This window comes from Schistocerca americana, chromosome 7 (assembly GCF_021461395.2).
Source record: "Schistocerca americana isolate TAMUIC-IGC-003095 chromosome 7, iqSchAmer2.1, whole genome shotgun sequence".
Taxonomy (NCBI): domain Eukaryota; kingdom Metazoa; phylum Arthropoda; class Insecta; order Orthoptera; family Acrididae; genus Schistocerca; species Schistocerca americana.
This window is the reverse complement of record NC_060125.1, coordinates 328175312-328189834: the sequence shown is the minus strand read 5'-3', so window position 1 is coordinate 328189834 and position 14523 is coordinate 328175312.

Here is a 14523-nt window from a genome sequence, read left to right as displayed (position 1 = left end):
TCTACTTCGTCCTTCATCAGTTATTTTGCTCCCCAAATAGCAAAACTCCTTTACTACTTTAAGTGTCTCATTTCCTAATCTAATACCCTCAGCATCACCCGACTTAACTCGACTACATTCCATTATCCTCGTTTTGCTTTTGTTGATGTTGGTGTTGCTTTTGTTGATGTTGATGCATAAAAGTAACTTGATATTAAAGTATCACACAGTATTCATTAAACATTAACTGAAAGGGGAAATGTTTAACGTTTTCTTGGATAGAGGCAAAGAATTACCGAATTCAATTTATTTACTCTTGCAAAATAAACACACGTACGTTACTCAGCGTTTATTAAAATTCATAACATGTAACTGACATATTTCGAAAATTAATAGCCTACAATAAATCCATAGTTGCAAAAATCTCAGATACAGTAAGTTTTTACTTTATATTTTATATAACCCTCTTAAGCATTTTTCCTTTGTATTTATAATACACAGTGCTTGTTGTTTTCATACATCCATCTATGCCAGACGTTTCTCAGACCGAAGTTAAAACATTGTTACGAAAGATAATTCTTTTTATACAAAAACAAAAGGAAACAAAAAAATTTTGACACAGAGGTGTTGATCTCCGTTCTGAAAGCGACAGATAAATTCGATTCGTTTCAGGAGCTCTCAGTGACGTGTCAACCAAACAACCGAATTCATTTTCTTTAAATTTTTATTACTCTTACCTTCAGCAAGTTCTCCCTGTTTACCTACTATTAACCCACGTACAATGTTTCAGTACGTACAAGTACATCCGTACTTTATCCCCAAAATGCACTCGAAAATTAATATTATTTCATTAAAAAAATCACACACATTGGCAGTGTAGGTGTTACCTAATAGCGTGTACTATATTACATTGTGAATTAAGCGGATCGCAATATGTCCGTGGCAGTTCCAGAACTTAACTCCGGTTGAAACGTCTTGTGGTAGCGCCATCGGAGGGACAGCGCCGGGCGTGTTCTGCGTGAGAGTCGGCAGAAGTGAGGGGGGCTGGTGGTGGCGCGCTCCCGCGCACTGCCCCGTCCCTAGCTACCCACCGGATTTCTGGGCAGCGCCATCTGCTTGCCGCCGGCTGCCTTGTGGTTTTCCGAACTTTCGCTGTATGAAGTTCTGCCGCGCCATCGCGTCGCGTCTGCAGCCAGCTGTTTGCGAATTTGACGCCATTCGCGGATCCGCCCCGGGCTCTCAAAGTGACGCACGCCCGTGATGTTTGCTCAGCGGTACATAGCGGTGAAATACCCCCGATAACGCGGCGTCTCTTGCATTCACTGTGTCTCTTACAGCTGCACGCAGATTTTTCTGTATTGCAGACTAACAGTGTAATGAAATATAAGTCACCATCGACGACCGTTCTATTCGTTTAACCCTCCGGCAGGCGCGCCTACTGTTGTCACACGAATAGGCGCGCGTTGTAAACTTTACAACACGGTCATTTGTCAATAAAAACAAACTTGCCTTAAGCAAACTATTATATTTACTGAAGAAAGCAGTCAATATTCACCATCATCAACATTTATAACAAGAACTTTGTCTCTTTTAGTTATTTAAATAACAATTTAGCCAGTTGTTCTGACATATGTTCACTTTCGTAACACCCTTCACAGACAATTTGTTTGCGAAGTAATTACGGTTATGTTCAGAAAAATGAAAAATTAGCCAATGGCCATCTCCTTGTAATTCTTGAAATTCAGTATCAGGCACACGTTTTAGCTACAACGTCAACTCCACCTTTTGTCATGTTGTACTCAATTATGATCTGTCTTTCTTCATCCACTCGCCACGTCATGCACAGCAGACAAAAGTGTGACAGCACAGTTTTTACAAGAAACATTTCAAACTAAGGTCTTATCCTACTGAAATCTAAACACTGCACTTTCAATTTCTTTTCTTTTGTTTGGGTGAAATTCTGGAAGAATTTCACGTCTGTTCTTCTTCATTGTACCAATGCAAGTGATAGTCCTCTGCAGCAAATATTCAGAAAGGAGGTACCTATCGTACCAATTGTCAGTTGTAGGGTTCCTGTTAGAGTTTTCTACAGGCACCACATATCCTTTCATTATGTCTTCAGGAGCATTAGATACCCGATGTTCTCCCTTGGTTGCATGCTGCAGCAAACTTCCGGATTACTGCAATGAAATGTTTTTGCACCACACAGAGAAAACATTTTTGTCCCATGTGTAACCGGTAGGCTTGGTATGTACTGAATCAATCTACAGCGGTCTCCGTAGGGCTGAAGTATTTCATCTATCTTGGTGAATTCACCAGGCAGTAAGAACATTGACAGTTAGCAGCAGAAGGATCCGATACTGTACGAACTGCAACCAACTCTGTCATTCCTCGTTTCCATATCAACAAACCGCATACAGCTTAGAAAAAACAGAACTATTGTAACTCACTGCAGTCTAAGCAGTAGCATATCTGTTCCCTCTGCTGCCCAGAGTTCCAGTACATTAGCATCAGGGCATTCTCCTCTTCTTCAGAAAAAAAGAAAATCCAGAACACAGTAATTATTTCGTCACTTTATTACCTCCTTTGCTCTAAAATTGATGTGTGTCTCGCTGTTTATTTATTTGTATAGTTTACGATTTAATCTATACAATCAAGGTCAATTACTTTCAAAATAGCACTAGCTTCACCAGTTGTATCCATCACATTTCTTTTCGGATCTGGTGGAATTTGCACAATATTTTTTCCGTTGGGCTTTGATGTTTAAGCACACTCGCTTTTACACCAACGTGAAACTGTCTTTTCAATAAAGAACTCTCGTACATCTGCTGTCTCTTCGGGATCATCATCCCCACCTTCAGGTTCAGATTTACTGACATGGTCCTATTCAGTGTTTTCATCAATCAAATGTACTTTACTTTCCTCCAAGTCAGAAAAGTCTGGATGGACTTTATCATCACCTTCTTCGAGCAGTTTCCGAATTTCTTCGTCTGATACACCCTTTGAATTGGAACAAAACATCAAAGAACTGAAATGAATAAATACATTCACATGTCGGTGCAATCAAAGTAACGTTTAATGTTGATCTATAAAAACTGAAAAAAAAACGACGAGCAGGTATACTTAACATTTTAGTACACTTTCCTTGGGTCATTGGCAGCTGGAATAAAGCTTCCAACTGTCAAACGAGCAGGCGCGCGTTGTAGTTTTTACAACATTCGACACGTCGTTGCTTACAACTCAGAGAACAAACTCAGAAAACTAACCAAATAAACTATACCAAATTTAACACTGTCGAGAAAACATCGACAGTTGAATACATGGCAGCAATTGCGCTATAGCTGAAGGTTAAGGCATCGATAACGCATAAAAACTGCAGCTGTTGTACATTTTACTACAGCGCGGCCGCTCGAGGGTTAGCTAACACATGACCTCGGATTGACGTTGAATGTGCACCTACAAATCTTGCGAACAGTAACTTCAGAACACATTGAAATTAACAAAACCACTAAACAGTCGAACATGGTAATAGCATACCTCCACCATTACCCACACTTAAATTTCTCCGTATGTCATAGTCACCTGAATATCGATTCAATTAAAATTTTGACGATCCCTCCAGATCTTCGAACGGCACAAATCTTCGTCTTGCCTTCCATATCATTCTAACATCTACCACTGCGCTGCTGTATAAGCTTGTTTATGTTCCCTCTTTCCTACTGAACACATGGCAGTTTCTTAACTTTATACCACCATATCGTTTCATACATGATTCACCCTTAGACTCTACCTCACTTCTACCAACCCACACTGTTAACCTGACATCAACTCACTCTCCACATCCTGTCCTGACAAAACTGACTATGAAGTCGGCTGAAAGAGCTACCTGTCGATCTAGCATTAACAGACCTCCATTTCACTGCTCTGCTTCTTTCTCTCAGCGTCTTTCCCTGTTAATTGTCCAGAGCTTGCGACGATGTCCTCCTCTCCAATTCTTCCACATCATTTCCAAAACGCTCTCGCTCTAACTACTAACTACTGCTCACTTCTAGTGACCTAAACATGTGCTATTAGCAAGTCCATTTCTGTTATAAAAACTAAAGTTAGTTAACTATTTCAAAGCAGACAACAATATTTTACATTATTTCTTCAATAAACAACCACAGGTTTTAGTAATTTTTGTATGATTTTATATTCTAAATTATTTTAGATATTTACGTATTCTAATGCTTTCGGCTCTCTGACTAATCAGTCCTCGCTCTGAAGGGTGAGGAAAAAAATAACAATAAAGGGAAAAAACAACAAGAGTTTTGTTTCGAAATTTTCACGGTTGTTTACACGCTCTATCCTAGTGCAAAGGACTTGTAATTTATGTGCATTAGTAACATCTGTTTTGCTTTTCTAGCGTTGTTTTCATTTAAAATTCTATACGGTATACGAGTAGTGTGTTCAAATTTCGTGAATAATTACGTGAGGTTTTCGAAAAATTTTTGTTAATGAAGCTCACTTTTTCATGAATAAAGTTACTACGGATGCTGCTATTAATATTTCCCCCCTTAGTGCAAGACGTCAGTAGTTAATTACGGGATGACTGTATTCAAACAGTGTACCAATTATGACAAATAATTTTCGTACAGCCAACCCATAAGGCCGTAGGTACTTTAAGCCAGATACATTATTGACGGACAGAAATGGTCTACACTACAGGCTAAAATGCCTGCTTCATCAAAACCTATTTCATGTTTTTTCATGAGGAGACATAACGGAATTGTTTATGTCTTCGGCCGCGATGTGGCACAAGCATCCAACAAAGCATTGTGTGAATGTTTAAATAGGTCTGTCTAAAAAAATGGCTCTAGGGACTATGGGACTTAACATCTGAGGTCATCAGTCCCCTAGACTTACAATTACTTCAACCTAACTAACCTAAGGACATCACACACATCCATGCCCGGTCGGTCTAATTTTGGGGATGTAAACGATGTCTTTCATGGTGGAGATGGAGGAGGAAAGGTGAAGTCCATCTAAAATATTTTGGAAAGGATTTCTCCGTTTCGACACTTACAGTTAATGTTCTTACTACTTGCTTCTGATGGATAGATTAGGCTCAAGGGCTTCTCGGCGAATAGCATCCATTACACATGCAATCCTAAGGTGTCTTCATATGCGTTAAAGTGTGTGATTCTTCGAAATACGTTACTACACGAAAAGCGTGTTGGGTTGTAGTGGTTAACATGCTGGACTCGCACTCCGAACAACAACACTCGAAATCTCGTCCTATCTAAATTTACGTGTACCTTTGACTCCGTGTATATCATAAACTTATATATCATAAACTCCGGGACAGGAAATCAGCATCCTTCCCTAGTATGAGCTTGTGGCAAGTCTGAATGTTGTCGTCGACGTTACATTAAATCCTATACTGAATTTTTCCCCTTGTGAAGGTTATCTTGACGCCAGTTGTAAGTTTCAAGGTAGGAATTTGCTCGCTTCCCCGCTCACTTGGTCGTTCATAAGTAAGTGACCGTCGACTCTAGGCGGCGATAAAATAGCAACCACAGGAGTATTGGGTTCATAACTACATGACCGTCGACTCTAGATGGCAACAACAAGAGTATTGCGTTCTACAGTGAAATTTAGTTACAACTGTGGAGCGTGAGCTTCTTTAACATGACATCTCGTGGTACGCCCGTATACTGCTACAGGAAGAACGGCGCTTTCACTTGACTAGGGAATTATTCTATCCGACACATCGAAGCCTGTGCTGATGTATTTCTATGAAGATTACACCAGATAACTGCAGTGTCAAAACTGTAGCTACACAGAAAAAAATGGTTCAAAAGGCTCTGAGCACTATGGGACTTAACTGTTGAGGTCATCAGTCCCCTAGAACTTAGAACTACTTAAACCTAACTAACCTAAGGACATCACACCCATCCATGCCCAAGGCAGGATTAGAACCTGCGACCGTAGCGGTCGCGCGGTTACAGACTGTAACGCCTAGAACCGCGCGGCCAATCCGGCCGGCGCTACACAGACAAACAGCAGGTATTTGGTAAATAATTGTTTGAGTTACACATTTATTCCACACATGGAACTGCTTTTAACAGCAGTTAGTAAAGCCATTCCTCCCTAGTGCACGAATCGCTAGAATCGGTTAATGAGCAGAAACAGTCAGGCTAACAAAGGTTGTGTGTGTCCATCGTCGGGGGATGGAGGGGGGGGGAGGGGGGGGGAGGAGTACTGTATGTTCCTAGCCTATCTAGTTCAACATCCAGATCCTAAGGGAACATCAGTTGCACTCTGGGTGAGATAATCCTCAATAGAGGCCTAGTATACAGTGTGTTACAAAACGATACTAACAAATTGGAGGGGTTGTGGAGAGTGTCATGTAGAGGAAATTTAGGAGGGAATCCGTGCCCAGAAACAACATCCAACGACACTGCAGAGCATCGAAGTTGTTGGCTCCGACGCCTGCTGATAGGCCACCACTTCGGCAGCAAACATGACTTCGTACATTTACGGACTGTCGGTGAAACGTCTCGCAATGTTGTTCGTTTTTCATTGATCGTGAGTAGTTGCCACGATCGCCAGTGGAGAAGATGAGCTAGCTGCAGCGTAAACAGACCTTGTACACTATGAATGCGATGCCTTGTTACCTTGGTGGGTGACATTTTTGGACAAGGGTTTTTGCCTGTAGCGTATTTTTCTTCTTGAATCCTCTAAATCCTCCAGTGTTTCTCGGTGTACAGGAGAAAAATAAACTGTGGAGGGAAATCTATGCCCAAAACCATCATCCACCTAGGTAACAGAGCATCGCATTCAAGCAGACAAAGCCTCTCTACACAGCAAGTAGCTCCATCTTCTCCAGAGACGCTCGTGGGATTCAGTCGCAATCACTGAATAATATGCGACATTGTGACAAATTTCACCTACGGTCTGCTGAAGGTGTAGCCTACTGGCATTCTATGGTGTCTTTGAATGATGTTTCCGGACACAGGTTGCTGCCCTCAGTTTTTTCCACAAGACTCTCCTTACAACCTGTGGAAATTGGTCGCAATTGGTCATTAAAATGATGGGTCTGATTAATAAACTGCATCTGACTGCATTAAATAAAATTCGTCCTCGTACAAGATCTAAAAATTGCAATTCCTTAAGAAATTCTACACTGAAGTTCCAAAGAATCTGATACAGGCATGCGCCTTCAAATACCGAGATATGTAAACAGCCAGAATAAGGCGCTGCTGTCGGCAACGCCTACACAAGCAAAAAGAGTCTGGCACAGTTATTATTTCATTTACTGCTGCTAAAATGTCAGGCTATCAGGATTTAAATGAGTTTGAACTTGGTGTTATAGCCGGCGCAAGAGCGATGGGCCACGGCACCTCCGAGAGAGCGATGAAGTGGGGATTTTCTCGTACGAACATTTCACGAGCGCATCGTGAAAATTAGAAATCCGGTAAAACATCAAATCTCGGACATCGCTGCCGCTGGCAAAGGATTCTACAAGAGCGAGACCAACGACGACTGAAGTGAATCGCTCATCTTGACAGAAGATCAACCCTTCGGCAAATTACTGCAGATTTCAATGCTGGGGCATCAACAACTGTCAGTGTTGCCTGGTAGGACGAGTCTCGTTTCAAATTACGTCGAGCGAATGGAGACAACCTCATGAATCCATAGACCCTACATGTTAGCAGAGGACTGCTCAAGCTGGAGGAGGCTCTGTAATGGTGTGGAGCGTGTACAGTTGGTCTGATATGGGACCCCTGATAGGTGTCACTCTGACAAGTGACACGTATGTAAGCATCCAGTCTGATCATCTGCATCCATTCATGTCCATTGTGCTTTTAGACGGATCTGAGCAATTCCAGCATGACAACCCGACTCTCCACATGTCCAGAATTGCTACAGAGTGCCCCCAGGAACACTCTTGTGTGTTTAAACACTTTCGCTGGCCACCACAGTCCCCAGACATGAATATTAACGAGCATATCTGGGATGTCTTGCAACGCTCTGTTCAGAAGGGATCTCCATCCCCTCGTATGGATTTATGGACCTCGTATGGACCTACGGGATTCATTGCGTCAGCTCCCTCCAGAACTACTTTAGACGTTAGTCGAGTCCATGCCACGTTGTGTTGCCGCACTTGTGCTTGCTAGCGGGAGCCCTATACGATATTAGGAAGGTGTACAGCATGTTTGGCTCTTTAGCGTATAAAATCCTTACAATAGAAGCTTTGCTCTCTTTGTAACTCATTCTCCTCACTAAAATTTTTCAGTAGTAAATATCAATCAATAACAACTGCAAAATACGGTCACATCAGTGAAATCACAAGACTGTGAAGGACATTCAGTTTAAGAGTATACGGTCAGAGCCTCTAACTGCATTTCCACCTGTCTGATTAGCAAGATCGATAGATAAAATTTCCTGTATTTATAAAGTGCAAGATAATTAAATAGGAAAGCCGTCACATGCGGACCGAAATGTAGGGCAGGAACCTCACTGGAATTTCATGTACTAAAATCATACCAAAGGCATCATATGTCTCGAATTTGGTGGTGTCTTTCAGTTATTATTTAGGGTTAAAATTTGGTTGATGTGATTCTTCAGAAGACAACCACCAGAAAACAAAAGTCATGGCCGGTCTTCATATCATATCACATCACATACATCTGCCATCTACATCTACATACAGACTCCACAAGGCACAGTACGGTGCGTGACGGAGGATACCGTTTACCAGCACTAGTCATTTCCTTTCCCGCTCCACTCGCAATCAGAGAGAGCGTGGGAGAAACGACTGCCTGAATGCCTCAGCACAAGCCCTAATTTATCTCATCTTATTTTCGTGGTCATTACGCAAAATGTACGTTGGCGGCAGTAGAATCGTTCAGCAGTCAGCTTCAAATGCCGGTTTTCTAAATTTTCTAAATAACGTTCCTCGAAATGAACGTCGCCTTTTCTCCAGGCCGGTCGGGGTGGCCGAGCGGTTCTAGACGCTACAGTCTGGAACTGTGCGACCGCTACGGTCGCAGGTTCGAATCCTGCCTCGGGCATGGATGTGTGTGATGTCCTTAGGTTAGTTAGGTTTAAGTGGTTCTAAGTTCTAGGGGACTGATGACCTGAGAAGTTAAGTCCCACAGTGCTCAGAACCATTTTTTTTCCTCCAGTGATTCCCATTTGAGTTCCCGAACCATCTCCGTAACACTTGTGTGTTGTTCGAACTCACCGGTAACAAATCTAGCAGCCCACCTCTGAACCGTTTCGATGTCTTCACTTAATCCGAAGTGGTGGGGATCCCAAACATTCGAGCAGTACTGAAGAATGAATCATAATAGCGTCCTATAAATGCCGTCTCCTTTACAGAAGAACAATATTTCCTAAAATTCTCCCAATAAACCAAAGTCCACGATTCATCTTACCCGTACAGCACTTACATGCGCTTTCCGTTTCATATCGCTTTGGAGCGTTAAGCCTAGATACTTAATCTGTGTGGCTGTGTCAACCAGCATAATAGCAACAAAGAGTATTTGAACATTATGCTATTGTTTTTCCGATTCATCTGTCTTAACTTACTTTTTCTTTTTACATTTAAAGCGTACTGCCATTCATAAACTAGAAAAATTTTACCTATCTTATCTTGTATCTTCCTACAGTGAAGATACCTTCCTGTTCACCAAAGCTTCATCAGCAACCATCCGCAGATTGCTGCTCACTCTGGCTCCCAGATCATTTAAGTACATAGAAATTAAGAGCGGTCTAACCACACTTCCCTGCGATACTACTGACGATACCGTTGCCTGTGATGAACACTCACCGACGAGAACAATGTACTGGGTTCTGTTATTCAAGAAGACTTCACATATTTAGAAACCCATGTCGTATACTCGTACGTTCGAGCACCTTGTCAAATGCTACTCAGACATCTGGGCAAATAGGCAGATGGAATCTGACTGCTTTCATCTGTAGTTCTCAGGATATCATGTGAAAAAGGGGGAATACGAGTGTCGCACGCGCAAGAAACCGTATTGATTCGTGGACAGAAGCTTTTCCGTCTCGAGGAAATTTATCATTTTCGAACTGAGAATATATTCCAGAATTCTTCAGCACCGATGTTAAACATGATGTACTGCTATTTTTCGGATCCGTTCTTTCATCCTTCTTATGTACAGGAATCACGTACGCTTTTTACAGTCACTTGGGACTTTGGGATCAGCAAGATAATTTGCTATGTTATGACAGTGGTAATAGTTGTACGCTTCGGGTATCAATCTCTTTACATACCCATATACCTCTACAAATCTTTTTCTGTCGACATTTCAGTGTTATCTGTTGATCCTAGAGTGCAACATTCTTTGCTACATCGGAATTTCCCGAATTTTTTTGTTAAACCACCGTCGGTCTTTTCTGTCCGTATTCCACTTGCTCGATGTATACTTCACCACAACACAATTTGGAATCTGCTTAAACTTTCATCATAATTCTTCTATGTCCATTACATTGGAACTGAATGATATCCATCCATTGCCTAAGTGGAACGTAGCAACTGCTTATATGCTTTTCCTGCATAAAAACACATCTATTCGTCTTGACTCATTAATTAACTTTAGCAACTGTAGTCGCTGTGATGACGACATGGTCACTAATGTCTTTCTGTATATCGGCATCGTCGATAAGGACAGGCCTATCTGTCGCTACAATGTCTATAATATTTTCATTGCCTGTGAGCTGTCGAACTAGCTACTCCAGACAGTTTTCACAAAACGTTTTTAAAAGAATTTTGCATGACTTTCTGTCAGCGTCCCCAGCAGTGAATCCAGTCTATACTCGGTTAAAGTCACCTACAGCTAACACTGCATGAGCTCGTTATTCTCAAGCTACAGATCGTAGACACTTCATTTGAATTACTCTAAAACTGTAACAGCGGAATCGAGTGACCTGTAAGAACATCCAATAGTTAAGATGACTTCATCTAGACCTGTCACGCGCGATTTCACAATGAAATTCAGTGTCAATGCGGATAATATTTTCGTCAACTGCAATGAACAGCCAGTCGGAGTGACAGCTGGTGTGGCCGAGCGGTTCTAGGCGCTTCAGTCTGGAACCGCGCGACCGCTACGATCGCAGGTTCGATTCCTGCCTCGGGCATGGATGTGTGTGATGTCCTTAGGTTAGTTAGGTTTAAGTAGTTCTAAGTTGTAGGGGACTGGTGACCTCAGAAGTTCCATAGTGCTCAGACCATTTGAACCATTTTGCAATAAACACTCCGCCTCCTACAGCGTCTATTCTGTCTTCTTGATTTACGTTCCATGATTCTCTAAATATCTCATGATATTTTGCTTCAGGTTTCAGCCAACCTTCGGTATCGAGGATAATTTGACAGCGAGAAATTTCCTAGAGGGCATTAAATTTAGGAAATTTGTTACGAATACTTCAACAAATTATTGATAAAATTTTGTCCGTTTAAGTGTCTTTTCTCTGAACGCCGTCTAATTTCACGATCTGCTTGTCTGCTGGCCAGTGCCTGTATGAACTGAGGATGGAGCTCCCCGGCCGACGTATCGAGTGCACACTGGCTTTCTTTCTGGCCCTGAACGTTACTTGCCTTAGGAGCTCAACAACGCGCCTAGCGTTGGAGCTCCCAATAACTAGCAGACCCCTAACCCCTGTCTGCCTGCTCTGACCCTGGTGGAGGAGAAGCGACCGGTCCAGTCGCAGGGCAAATGGGCGAGTCCAGGCAGCCGTTGTATACATTGGCCCTCCGCTTGACCGTCACGATCGCGATACCGCTCGAAACTCATCCTGTTGTGAGGACTGATCCACCTCTTTCAATACACAAGGAGGTGCATCGGTAGCAGAGCCTAGGGGCAAAACAAGCCACACGTGAAGTATCCCAAGCGACGCTTCGGATTCTCTGCAACCGCTACATCCCAAGGCGGTAGCCTGAACACAGGTGTCCGTAGAAGCAGCTGGTCATAAACTGTAGCCAGCCTGCAGTTCGACTGGGAGTTAAATTGGTTGAAATAAAGTATTGCAGTCAAGTACATCTAAAGAATTTCTATTGACTGATGAAACGAAATGATCTGCTTACACCAGACTCTCTTTATTGAAGAAAATTCATGCATTTGTTGCCTCGCAGTTATTACTAGTTTTACTCGTATTTAGACAATATGTAGTAGGAGTAAAAAATGACGCCAACAGGTTTCCCATTTCCTGTGTGCTCCATATAACTCATAATTGAACAGATTCTCAAAACCGGCTAAAAGAATACCGTTTGGAAGATAAACCTGAAATGACAGTGGGCTATCGCAGATTGTTTTTTCTGACAACTTCATTATCAGGATAATTATACCGTGGCGATCGGCAAAGTCCCTTCATCTAAGCCGGCCGGTGTGGCCGTGCGGTTCTAAGCGCGTCAGTTAGGAACCGCGTGACCGCTACGGTCGCAGGTTCGAATCCTGCCTCGGGCATGGATGTGTGTGTTGTCCTTAGGTTAGTTAGGTTTAAGTAGTTCTAAGTTCTAGGGGACTGATGACCTCAGTAGTTAAGTCCCATAGTGCTCAGAGCCATTTCAACCATTTGAACCTTCATCTAGCTCATGAAAGACAGTGGCGTAATGTCCAGGCCAAGAGTCCAACAAAAGCTATCAATTATTTTCTAGAACTGGTTAGAAGGCATTTCGAGTGTAATACTGAAAATTACGTTTTATCATTTTCACGGAATTTCCAATAACACTTTTTTCCTAGTTACCAGCTCTTCGTTAAAATTTTATGTCCTAATTTTTCTTACGTTTCTTGCAGGCAGATTTGAAGATGTGAAAATAATAATCCATTCATACTAATCACTGGCGCTTTTGTATATGAATTTGTCATAAAAATCAGCGATTGCAACAACTGCTTTTCTTATTTGATCCTTTCACACCCTCTGGCTACAACTGTGTGCATTGACTTTGACTGTGTCTTAGCTGTAACAGAGGTACAAATTTGTGAATGTTCTATGTTTTCATCATGCGAAAGTGCTCTCAACTGTTGGGCTTCACTATGAAAAATCTGCAAGTCAACGTAGCAGTAAGCTGCAATTCGTGACCGCCAGAATATTGAGATGTAGTTGGTTCGCTATATTTCGTTGTCTAATTGAATACTGTTATTGTTATTTTGGATGGTAATTATTGATTGCTAATTTTACTGCTTATTTAAATAGAGAATATTTCGTAATTAGTTATTTTAGTCTCTAATATGTAAAGTATGTTTGAAAGAAGGGTACATATTATGCAGATATCTTGCATTCTACAATTATTAATAAGTCACCTGAGTATTACCACATAAAGAAAAATTTTACGTCCTCCAGTAAACATTCAGGTCTGAGAGGGTTGAACAGTGAGAAGATGAACACAAGTGCTTGATTAAACCTGGCTGATCACCACTCACATAGATAACAGCAAACTTCATCGTCAAGTCAGTTGTGAAATTCACCTCAGTGCTACCGGTCAGTGGTTTTTCCTCTGTTTGCAAAAACTAAACTTTGTAATCTTACGGCTTCCTATATTGCATATATTCTTGAATCCTTTCAACCAGCTTGAGGAACTCAGGAGTCACCGTGTGCATCTGAATTGCGAGTCTGATGGTCTACTGTCATAGCTCACTGTTGGTAACATTTTGCCTCATGTGTGTTCTAAGGTTTTCGGAAATTTTTCTTTCATAATTTTCCGAGTTGCAATTTTGGGTTTAGTTCTTTCTTCGTATCTTTCTTGCATTTCTACAATTCACGTTCAGGTTCTACCAAAAGGGGTCCCTTATTCCCGCTGTTAAACATTAAGCTTTTTTGACTCCATCCCTTAACCAAAATCTTACAGAACTTTCCTTGTCACTGATACATATTTACATTACAAAGTTTCTTTGTGGTAGTAAGGTATTCTTGATCATACTAGTTCATATATCATCACTCGAACTACAATTTGCCGTTCCTATTAGGCAGTCGACCTAAATCGAATCAATGTCCGTGAGTTGGAGCATAAGTTATATGATGAAGCGTCAGCCAAATTTTTTCGCTTTTGGTGTTGCGCATGTGTGTCTCGAATCTAGTCTGGAAGAGTGTGTACCTTTCTCTGGCAACATGGCGGTCAACAACACTGATAGCGCTTAAAGAATTCCAACAATATGTCTGGCCTGTATAGCAGTACTAATGTTTAATAACATAGAGTATTCATCTGCTGCGAGCCTTCCGCGGTTTTGATACGCACCAACGTACACCGTTTTGTGACTTCATTCTGGGAGCGAAGATTGGAGATAATAATTTTCCGTAACGTTTGTTGTTCAGTAATGAGACTACGTTTCATTTAAATGGAAGAGTGACTCGCCACATCCGTGAGAATGCAGGGAAGATAGCAGCTAGATAACGCAGTCGTGAGCGGGGAGATCTCTTCAAAGGCTTCATGTGTTTTGAAAAATATATTTCCGTCCTTTCATTTTTACAGGAAACTACGTTACAAGAACACTGTACCTAGATACGTTGGAACTATGGGTTTTTCCAGAGTTGTGAGAA